Raw genomic sequence first — 10743 nt, 5'->3', positions numbered from 1 at the left:
TAGTGACAAAATAAACCAGGAAAAAGTTAGAAAAGTAAATAGAATTTCATAAAAGTTAGATATGATAGATCTCTGGAGAAAACTGAATGGGGATAGAAAAGATTGTGCCTTTTCCCAGCAGTACTTAGCACCTACATAAAAATTGACCATATATTAAGTCAAGCATAAAATCTTCACAATCAAATCTGAAAAGGCAGAAATATTAAATGCATCCTTTCCATATTATGTTGTAAAAATTATATGTAATAAATGACCATGTAAAGATTGATCAAAATTCTTTGTTCCAACACCAACAACTATGTCATGGGTGGATCTCATTCTTTATGATAAGTCCATCACAAAAGTTACTTCCATATTTTTCCACTGTTGCCATTGCTGATTGTAACTCCCTCCTTTCTTATTTCTCCACTACCATGCACTATATTTTCTCTCTCCTTTCACTCTGACTCTGCTGTAAGGTCGTTGACTGGCTCAGAAGACAGATCCCTGGTCCTGGGGCCAAGAAGCCCTGAGCCCCCATTCCACCCCTTAGGCCCAGAATCCAACTGGCCCCATGGTCCCGGACAGGCCATCCAATCCCAGCCCCTTGAAAGAAGTAAAAAAGAAAATGTGTTATATCTGACCGCTCTCCCCCCATGGTCCATCCTTTCTTCCATCACTCACATCCCCACCCCTTCCCCCTGCTCCCCCCGCCTTCTTACTCCAGATGTCTATACCCCATTGAGTATATATGCTGTTTCCTCTCCTAGCCACCTCTGATGAGAGCAAAGATTCCCTCATTCCCCCTTGCCTCTCCCCTTCCATATCATTGCAATAGCTCATTGTAATAAAAAAAAATCTTATGTGGAATATCTTGGACTATTCCCACTCTCCTTTTTCTTTCTCCCATTCCATTTCCCTTTTTTTCTATTGACTCCATTTTTACACCATATTTTATCTTCGAATTCAGCTTTCTCCTGTGCTTCAACTATAAAAGCTCTCTCTACCTGCTCTATTAACTGAGAAGGTTCATATGAGTATTATCAGTGTCATTTTTCTATGCAGGAATACATGCAGTTCATCCCCATTAAGTCCCTCATATTTCCCCCCTCTCCTCTAATCTCCATGCTTCTGAAAATCAAACCTTCTGTTCAGCTCTGGCCATTTCAAAAGGAACCTTTGAAATTCCCCTGGTTCATTGAAAATCCATCTTTTTATCTGGAAGAGAATATTCAGCCTTGCTGCGTAGTTCATTCTTGGCCACATTCTAAGCTCTTTTGCCTTCTGTTATATTGTATTCCAAGCCCTACGAGCTTCCAATGTAGTTGCTGCTAAGTCCTGTGTGATCCTGACTGCATCTCCATGATATTTGAACTGTGTCCTTCTGGCTGCTTGTAATATTTTCTCTTTGACTTGGGACTTCTGGAACTTGGCTATAATATTGCTAGGGGTTGGTTTTTTAGGATCTCTTTCTCTGGGGGATCAGTGGATTCTCTCCATTTCTATTTTGCCCTCTGCTTCTAGAATATCAGGGCAATTTTCCTGTAGTAATTCTTTGAAAATGATGTCAAGGCTCTTTTCCTGGTCATGACTTTCAGGTATTCCAATAATTTTTAAATTATCTTTCCTAAATCTGTTTTCCATATCACTTGTTTTTTTCAATGCGATATTTCACATTTTCTTCTAATTTTTCATTTTTTTGGTTTTGAAGTATTGATTCCTGATTTCTGTTAAATTCATCAATCTCCCTGAATTCTATTCTTTGTCTGAAGGATTTGTTCTCCTTAGAGAGTTTTCTTATCTCTTTTTGCATCTGGCCAATTTTGCTTTTTAAAGCATTCTTCTCCTCAATAACTTTTTGAACTGTTTTCTCCATTTGACCTAAGCTCGTTTTAGCATGCTATTTTCTTCAGAATTATTTTGGATTTCCTTGACTAAGCTGCTGACTTCATTTTCATGTTTTTCCTGCATCTCTCTCCTTTCTTTTCCCAGTTTTTCTTCCAACTCCCTCATTTGATTTTCAGTCTTTTTTGAGCTCTGTCATAGCCTGAGCCCAATTTCTATTTTTCTTGGAGTCTTTTGATGCAGGAGTTTGTGCTTCCTCATCTTCAGACTGAGTATTTTGATCCTTCTTGGGCTCATTTGCAAAATATTTCTCAATAGTCTTCCTTTTGTTTCTCTGCTTGCTCATTTTCCCAGCCTGGACCTGGTTTGGGGTGCTTCCTGAGCTTTTGGGACACTCCCACAAGGGTCTCAGTGTGTGAGGCTCTATCCTCCCTCCTGGTCTGTGAATGACCATGAGCACCTCCCTCTGCCATGGGGCTGAGGTGGGGGGGCTGCTGTTCTATGGGGGGGCCTAGACTGTGATCAAGATCTGAATGTGGTCAGAGCCCCAGAGTCCTGTTCCTGGGGCTGAGGACAGAGCTTGGCAGTCTCTCTTCACTCCCCATCCTCAGCTCAATGGGCTCATGCCCTGGGAGCTCCTGCTTACCGGGTCTGCCTGCTTCTGTTTCCTGGTCTAGGAGAAAGACCAAGCTGCTGGCTGTGTGCCCCGAGGGCTGGGCTCCACATGCTAGCTCTGGCAAAGGGGCTGTTCCCCCACTTTGTGCCCGGTGCTCCTCGGGGTGCAGCTTAGGAGACTCCCCCACTGCTATGAGCTGTGACTCCCAGCGCCCTGGGGCTGCCTCCGGGAGGCTGAAGCTCTTTGGCTCTGGCAGGCCACCCCTCTGGCAGGCCGCCTCTCCAATCCTGGGGAGCAGAGCCTTTTTGCTCCTTTGCAGGTTACCTTGAGTAGGAGAACTGCCTCACTGGGTCCCTTTGTGGGTTCTGTCTCTCGAAAGTTTAGTTAGAGTCCTTAGCTGATGAGTTTTATCAGAGAGCTCCTAAGACTTGATCCCTTCTTGTCGCCATCTTGGCTCCTGGAAATTTTCTATCTCTAAATTCTTACATGAATAAAATAGAGACAGAACATTTTGATGAATTAGTTATGAAACTGAAAAGGTAAAAAAAAAGAAATTAAAACTCCAATTAAATACCAAATTAGAAATTCTGAAAAATCAAAGGAGAGATTAATAAAATTAAAAGTAAGAAAGCTATTGAACTAATTAATGAAATTAATTATTAAAATAAAAAATTAATAAGTGTCATGAAAAACCCATAAAATAAATGAACATTTGGTGAGTTTGATTGTAAAAAAGAAAGATAAAACCAAATTACTAGTATCAAAAATGAAAAGCTTACTACCAATGAAGAGGAGATGAAAGCAGTAATTAGGAGCTCTTTTGCCCAACTGCATATCAATAAATCTTTCAATCTAAGTGAAATGGATGAATATTAACAAAAATATAAACTACCCAGATTAAGAGAAGAGGAAAAAATAATTTAATCTCATTTTAGAAAAAGAAATTGAACAATCAATGGACTCTCTAAGAAAAAAATCTCAAGAACCAAATGAATATACAAGTGAATTCTACTAAACATTTAAAGTACCATGATATCTAAACCAGGAAGAACCAAAACAGAGAAAGAACATTATAGACCAATTTCTCCAGTTAATATCGATGCAAAAAATTTAAATAAAATGTTAACAAAGAGATATTTGGCAGGATAATAAATGATGAGCAGGTGGGATTTTTACCAGAAATGCAGGGAATGTTCAATAGTAGGAAAACAATCACATAATTGACCATATCAATAACAAAACTATCAGAAACCATATGATTATCTCAATAGATTCAGAAAAACTTTTGACAAAATATAGCACCAATTCTTATTAAAAAAAAAACATCAGTTAGCATAGGAGTGAATGGAATTTTCCTTAAAATGACAAGTACTATTTATCTAAAAACATCAGCAATCCTTATCTATAATGGAGATAAGCTAGAAACTTTCTCATTAAGACCAGAGGTATAACAAAGATGCCCATTATCACCTCTATTATTTAATATTGTGCTAGAAATGTTAAAATGAGAAGAAGATATTGAAGGAATTAAAAGAGGCAATGAGGAAACAAAACCATTATGCTTTGCAGATGATATAATACACTTATAGAATCAACTAAAAATTGAAAATTTCTTGAAATATTTAGTAACTTGTATCATAAACTATTAATATTTTGGAAAGGTTGAAGATTCCTCCTTTTGGGGTCTGTTAGAATCAATTATTCCCAATTATTTCCACAAATTCCTACATGAGGGATCATACTCATTTTAAAATAGTACTTAGTATACTTTCAAGTATTTTCTTTGAAATTTTATAGTTATTGACATTGAGTTTCAATATGAAGTTTACCTACAGTATTTATTAACAACTTTAATATGAAATTAAATATTCTATAAACACTCAGCTTTTAAAAAGAAAATAAGTACAAAAAGACACTATTAATATGAGAACATGTAATAAGAATAAACTATTTGATGAAAACTTCTGTGAAACTGGAAAATAGAATGGCAGGAACTAGGCATAGACCAACATATCATATTTTATAAGATAAGATCAAAATGGGTATATGACTTAGACTTAAAAGGTGATACCAAAAGCAAATTAGCAGAGTGAAGACAGATAGATTTATGATGACAGGAATAATTTATGACCAAGCAAGAAAAAGAGAACATTATGAAATGCAAAATGAATAATTTTTATTACATTAAATTGAAAAGATTTTGTACAAAGTCAATGTAACCAAGATTAGAAGAAAAGTAGAAAGGTAGGGAACAATTTTTGCAAACAGTGTTTCTGAGCCTCATTTCTAAAATATAAAGAGAACTGAGTCAAATTTATAAGAATACAAGTCATTCCCCAATTGATAAATGGTCAAAGGATATAAATAAGCAATTTCCAGATAAATAGTAAATTAAAGTAACTCTGAGGTAGCACCTCATACTTGTCAGATTGACTACTAAGAAAGAAAAGGAAAATGATAAATTTTGGAGAAGATGTGGAAAAAATGCATTGTTGATGAAATTGTGAAATGATACAAACCATTCTGGAAAGCAATCTAGAACTGTGCCCACCTATAAAACTTTGCATACTTGTGATGCAGCAACTAGGTCTGTATCCCAAAGAAATCATAAAAAAGGGGGAAGGGAACTACATATACAAAAGTATTTATAGTGATTCTTTTTGTGGTGTCAAAGAATTGGAAACTGAGGGGGATGCCTATCAATTGGGGAAATCAATAAACAAATTGTTTGAATGTAATAGAATACTATAAGAAAAGATGAGCATGTGGGTTTTAGAGAAATCTGGAAAGAGTTAAATAAACTAATAGAAAGTGAAATGAGCAGAACCAGTACAACATTGTACAAAGTAAACAGCATCATAGTGCAAAGATCAACCATTGTAAAATTAGCTCTTCTCAGCAATAGAATGATTCAAGACAATTCCAAAGGAGTCATGATAGAAATGCTATCCACATCCAGAGAAAGAAATAAAGAATTTGAATTTAGATCAAAACTATTTTAACTTTTTTGATGTTTTTTCTTTCTGTTGTATATTTTTCCCTTTGGTTCTGATTTTTCATAACAACCAATGTGAAAATATGATTATACACGTATAATCTATATCAGATTGTTTGTTGTATTGGGGAGGGGAAGGGAGGGAGGGGAAAAACTTGAAACTCAAAAATCTTATAAAATGAATATTGAAAATCAACTTTACATGTAACTTGAAAAAAATAAAGTACTATTAAGTGGGGGGAGAAACAAAGGATGAACAACATAGGTACTTGAACTAGTGTCAAGTACTTCATAAAGTGAGAGCATCCTTTCCCAAATGTCAAAAAGAGGAAGCACATAACAAATCATGGAGTTGGTGACTGGGACCTGCTTTATAAGATCTTAACCTGATCAATAAGATCTTACTAACTAGATGAGGTTGGACAGGTCACTTAACTTCTGCCTTTGTTTTCTTAGAGTTCCTTCCACTTTGCAAACCTTAAAGAACTATATAAATGCTAGCTATTTTTATTATTTATTCTTGTTATTTTACTTTCTGAGATACATGATACAAGACAGGTATAGGAGAAAAGGAAAATGGCTTTAATGAAGTGAAAGGGAGTTCCTAGTCTTTCACTAAATGGAGAACTACATTTATCTTCAGTCAGGAATAACTCTGGAGGTCTTTCTCTCTGCTAGGGAAAAAACTACAGTGAACTTCGGGGAAAGATTAACTTCAGCAGAGAGTTTGGGCTTTGGCAAGGACAGCTTCTGCCCACTGGGAATGACACAGATGGGCAAGAGAAGCCACAGAGAAAACAAAACACGAGTTGGTAGAACAGTAGGAGAGGTATACAAGGTGACAGCTGCTGTCAGCAGCAGGCAGAGAAAACTGACAATTCTGGACTGGACTCTAAGGACTGAGAGAAGGTTGTTCTTTGGAGGATGAACTGAGAGAAGGTTGCTCATTGGAGGGGGGTCTGTTATCCAAGGATTCTATTATGGATTGGAACTGTTTTCTTCAACCTTTCAATTAAATATTTTTTAAAAATTGTGAATAGCAAGATCTACTCCATTATTATTCACACACATATATATGTATATATATATATATATGTATTTATAAATACATACAGATTGTTAGATAGATAGATACATATATACAATTAAAGGTTTAACTGAAAAATTACTCAACTGAGAAACTTGCCTCATATTTCACTGAAAAAATTTGAGACCTTTAATTCTTCTCCCCTCAGCCTCATATCATCTGAATACTGTTTGCCACCATCTCCTCCTTTACTTCTGACTCATCAGAAATGGCCCTTCTCCTTGTCCTCTTGCCCAATTGATTCCTTTGCATTTTGTATTCTTCATCAGATTTCCCATTCTCTCACTTATTTTCAGTCTTTTCCTGTCTACTGACTGCTTGCTTCTCTGCTGTCTATAATCATTATCTGTTCTGTTCTCAGAAAATAGTCACTTGATCCATCCATCCCCAATAACTATTGTTCCATACCACTCCTCCCTTTTATGATTGAAAACTTGAGAAGACTATGGACATAGGCACTTCCACTTCCTTTTCTCTCACTATTTTCTTAACTCTCTAAGACTGGTTTCAACAAAACTGCTCTCTCCAAATTTACTAATGATCTCTCTGTCTCTTTCTTTTTTAGTTTTTGCAAGCTTATGAGGTTAAGTGATTTGCCCAAGATCACACACTTAGGTAATTATTAAGTGTCTTAGACCAAATGTGAACTCAGGTCCTCCTGACTCTAGGACCAGTGCTCTATCCACTGTGACAACTAACTGCCCCTACTAATGATCTCTTAATCACCAAATTCCATGACCTTTTGTTGGTCCTTCTTCTTCTTGACTACTTTACACTCTTTGACACTGTCAATCACTCTCTTCTCCTGAATAGTATATTTTTTCTAGATTTTCATGACACCATTTTTCCAGGTTCTTCTCTTATCTATCTCATTGCTGAAAATCTCAAATTTTTTTAAACTGTATTTTCACTTAAATCATACTTACTAACTATTAATGTTCTACAAGTTTCTTTCCTGGACCCTCTTCTCTTCTTGCTCTAGACTATTTCACTTGGTGACCTCTTCAGTTCCCATGGATTTAACTATTATCTCTTCTTATCCAGTCCTAATCTCTCAGCTGACCTCCAGTCTTCCTTCTCCAACTGCCTATTGGATATCTTGAGTTGGATGACTTGTAGACATCTTAAACTCAATTTCTCAAAAACTGAACTCCAACCCCTTTTGGGGTTGAGGGCACCATAATCCTTCTAAGTCATTTGGTTCACCATCTAATATCATATTCAACTCTTTTGCTCTATCTCACCCTCCCCCTTACCTACATACACATCCAGTCTATTGCCAAGACCTATAGATTTAATTTTCCCAACATCTCTCATATATGTCCCCTTCTCTCCTCTGACACTGTTACCATCTTATTCAGACCCTCATCATTTTACAACCATACTATGTAATAAACTGGTTAGCTGGTCTTCTGGCCACTCCAGTCTATCCTTCATTTAGCTATCAAAGAGATCTTCCTAAAATATGAGTCTGTCATTCCCCTCTCAAATAAATTTCATGGCTCCCTATCACTTTTAGGATCAAATATAAAATCCTTTGCTTAGAGATTAAAGCCTTTCATAAACTTACCCTATCCCCAACTACCACTAATACCTTTCAAATCTTTTTACACCTGATATCTACCCTCTCACTCTGCAATCTAGAGACACTGACTCAGGGTTGTTTCATGAACAAGATACTCCATCTCTTGGTTCTGGGCATTTTCTCTGGCTGTTTTCCAAGATTGGAATGCTCTCCCTTCTCAACTTTACTTCATGGTTTCCCTGGTTTCATTCAAGTACCAGCTTAAATCTCACATTCTATAAGAAATCTTTACCACCTACTCCCCTTATTTCTAGTACTTTCTCCCTGTGTGTTTTCTCCAGTTTATCCCATAAACTTGTTTGTATGTTAGACTGAAAGCTCCTTAAGGACAGGCACTGTCTTTAATCTTTGTTTACCCAATGCTTAGTACAGTTCAGACAAATAGTAGATAATAAAATGAGCATTGATTGATTTTCAAGGGGAATTAGTATCAGCATAGCACTGTCAACTCTTCAAAGTTCTCCTTCATGTATTATCTCATGAAAGCCTCACATCAGCATTCCAGATCTTATTCCCATTTTGCAATTGAAGAAACTAGATAAAAAAGGCAAATGACTCAAAACTCAACACTATCCATTAAGTGGTATGGGGGAGGGGGAAGGAAGAAGTTAAGAGAAGGTAGAGAGGGTAATGAAGCCAGCTCTATCCAGCTTGGACTGATTTTCATTGTGAGCATTTATATTTCAGAAACAGACAAACTACAAATCAGGCTTAATTTATTGTTTTACTGATTGCCAAGATTTTTTCAAAATCTAGACAATCAACAAAACAATAGAAAAAATTTTAATAATACAAATTAAACTTAAAAAGTATATGTGCAAACATTCCCCCCACCAACCTGGTTATTAAACATTAACTAGCATGCCCCTCTGATGATGTTCAGGCCTCTTTGACTCTCCACGTCCCCATTTGAGGTTTTATTGACATTTCCGTCTCCAACTCATTTTACAGATGAGAAATTAAGGCAACAGGGTTATGTGACTTACCCAGATTCATACAGCTAATACGTATCTGAGACCATATTTGAACTCAGGTCCAGAAGGTTCAGAAGTAGCACACCACTTTATTATTCTATAAAACATTGATTGAAGATAGCTGGAGTACAGCAGATGGTTAGAGGCCTGGAGAATTTAGGCTAAAAATAATAATAATAATAACTGGCATTTATAAGGATGCTTTAAGGCAGGCAGAGTCTCACTTGAGATTCACAGCACTCCTTGTTATGGCACTCTTTCTCACAATTAATTCACCAGATTTTCTGGATGGAGACCATTAACTAGAGAAATGGGTAGGCCCCCAAAGCAAACTTAAGTCCAGAGTCAACCTCTGATGTAAAGGTTATATTAGCAAAAGCTTGTGATGAAAAAGCATGTCCTCAGATAGGTTGGGTGAAAAGCACAAAGGGAGAAAAATGCAGAAGATTTTTAGGAAGATTTAAGATCATGAATATTTATATATACCCTGACCAATATAATATACAAAAGGGAATCACAGTTCTATGGAGCAAGAATGAACCCCACAGGCATTTAGTGCAATTCCTTATTTTTGCCTAGCCCTATCTATGTTTCCTCACCTGTCAAATGGGGATAACTACATCACAGAGTTGTTGTAAGGAGCAAATGAGATAACACATGTATAATCCTTTGCTTTACACTATTAGGACAGCTAGTTGGCTCAGTGGAATGCTGGAACCAGGAAGATTCTCCTTCATGAATTCAAATATGATCTCAGACACTTACTAGTTGTGTGATTTTGTACTAGTCACTTTACCCTAATTACATCAATTTCTCCATCTGCAGAATGAACTGGAGAAGGAAATGGCAAACTACTCCAGTATCTTTGCCAAGAAAACCTCAAATAGAAACATAGAGAATCAGAAATGAGCATATTATTATTATTACAGAAAAGAATAATAAAGTCTAAAAAGATTAGCTAACATACCCCCTTCTTTCTTCTGACACTGGCACCACTCTGGCATAGGCCCTCATAGTCTAGTCTCTATGAGTGAATGATGATTTTTCTGTTTCTTTGGTGTTTTTGTTTGTTTTAGTACAATCCTTCTCACATTGCTTGAATTTTTCTACATTTCATTTTAAACATAGTAACTGATCACCTGTAAAGGAGGAAAAACATATTTAGCCTTCACAGTTTTCTTTGGAAAATCATTGGGGTTGGGTTATAAATTGAGGAGGGAGTTAGGAGTGGAAAGAGAATGATAAAAATACATATACTCATGAATTTTTTTCAGACCAAGGTCTCTCTTTTTTTTGATTTAGCAATATTGAAAGAATTTTTATAAAATTCTGAAATTTCTCATTAATTCTGGCTGGGTTTCTGATAAAAATTTTTAAAAGTTTACATTCACATAATGCAATACAGTATGTTAAATGTTTACAAGGTAAGTTCCTCATAATTACTATATGAAGTACATGGTACAGGGAATATTAATTACAGAACCTGCTATTGTATTTTTTACCATCTCTACCAGTGTTGCCTAACTCTAATCTTGCAAAGATTTTTATGTTGTTGTTTTTGTTCAGTCATGTTCAACTTTTTGTGACCTCATAGATCATATTGTTCATAGGGTTTTCTTGGTAAAGATCTTAGAGTGATTTGTCATTTCTTTCTCCACCTCA

This window comes from Macrotis lagotis, chromosome 6 (assembly GCF_037893015.1).
Source record: "Macrotis lagotis isolate mMagLag1 chromosome 6, bilby.v1.9.chrom.fasta, whole genome shotgun sequence".
NCBI lineage: Eukaryota > Metazoa > Chordata > Mammalia > Peramelemorphia > Peramelidae > Macrotis > Macrotis lagotis.
This window is presented reverse-complemented; position numbering follows the sequence as displayed.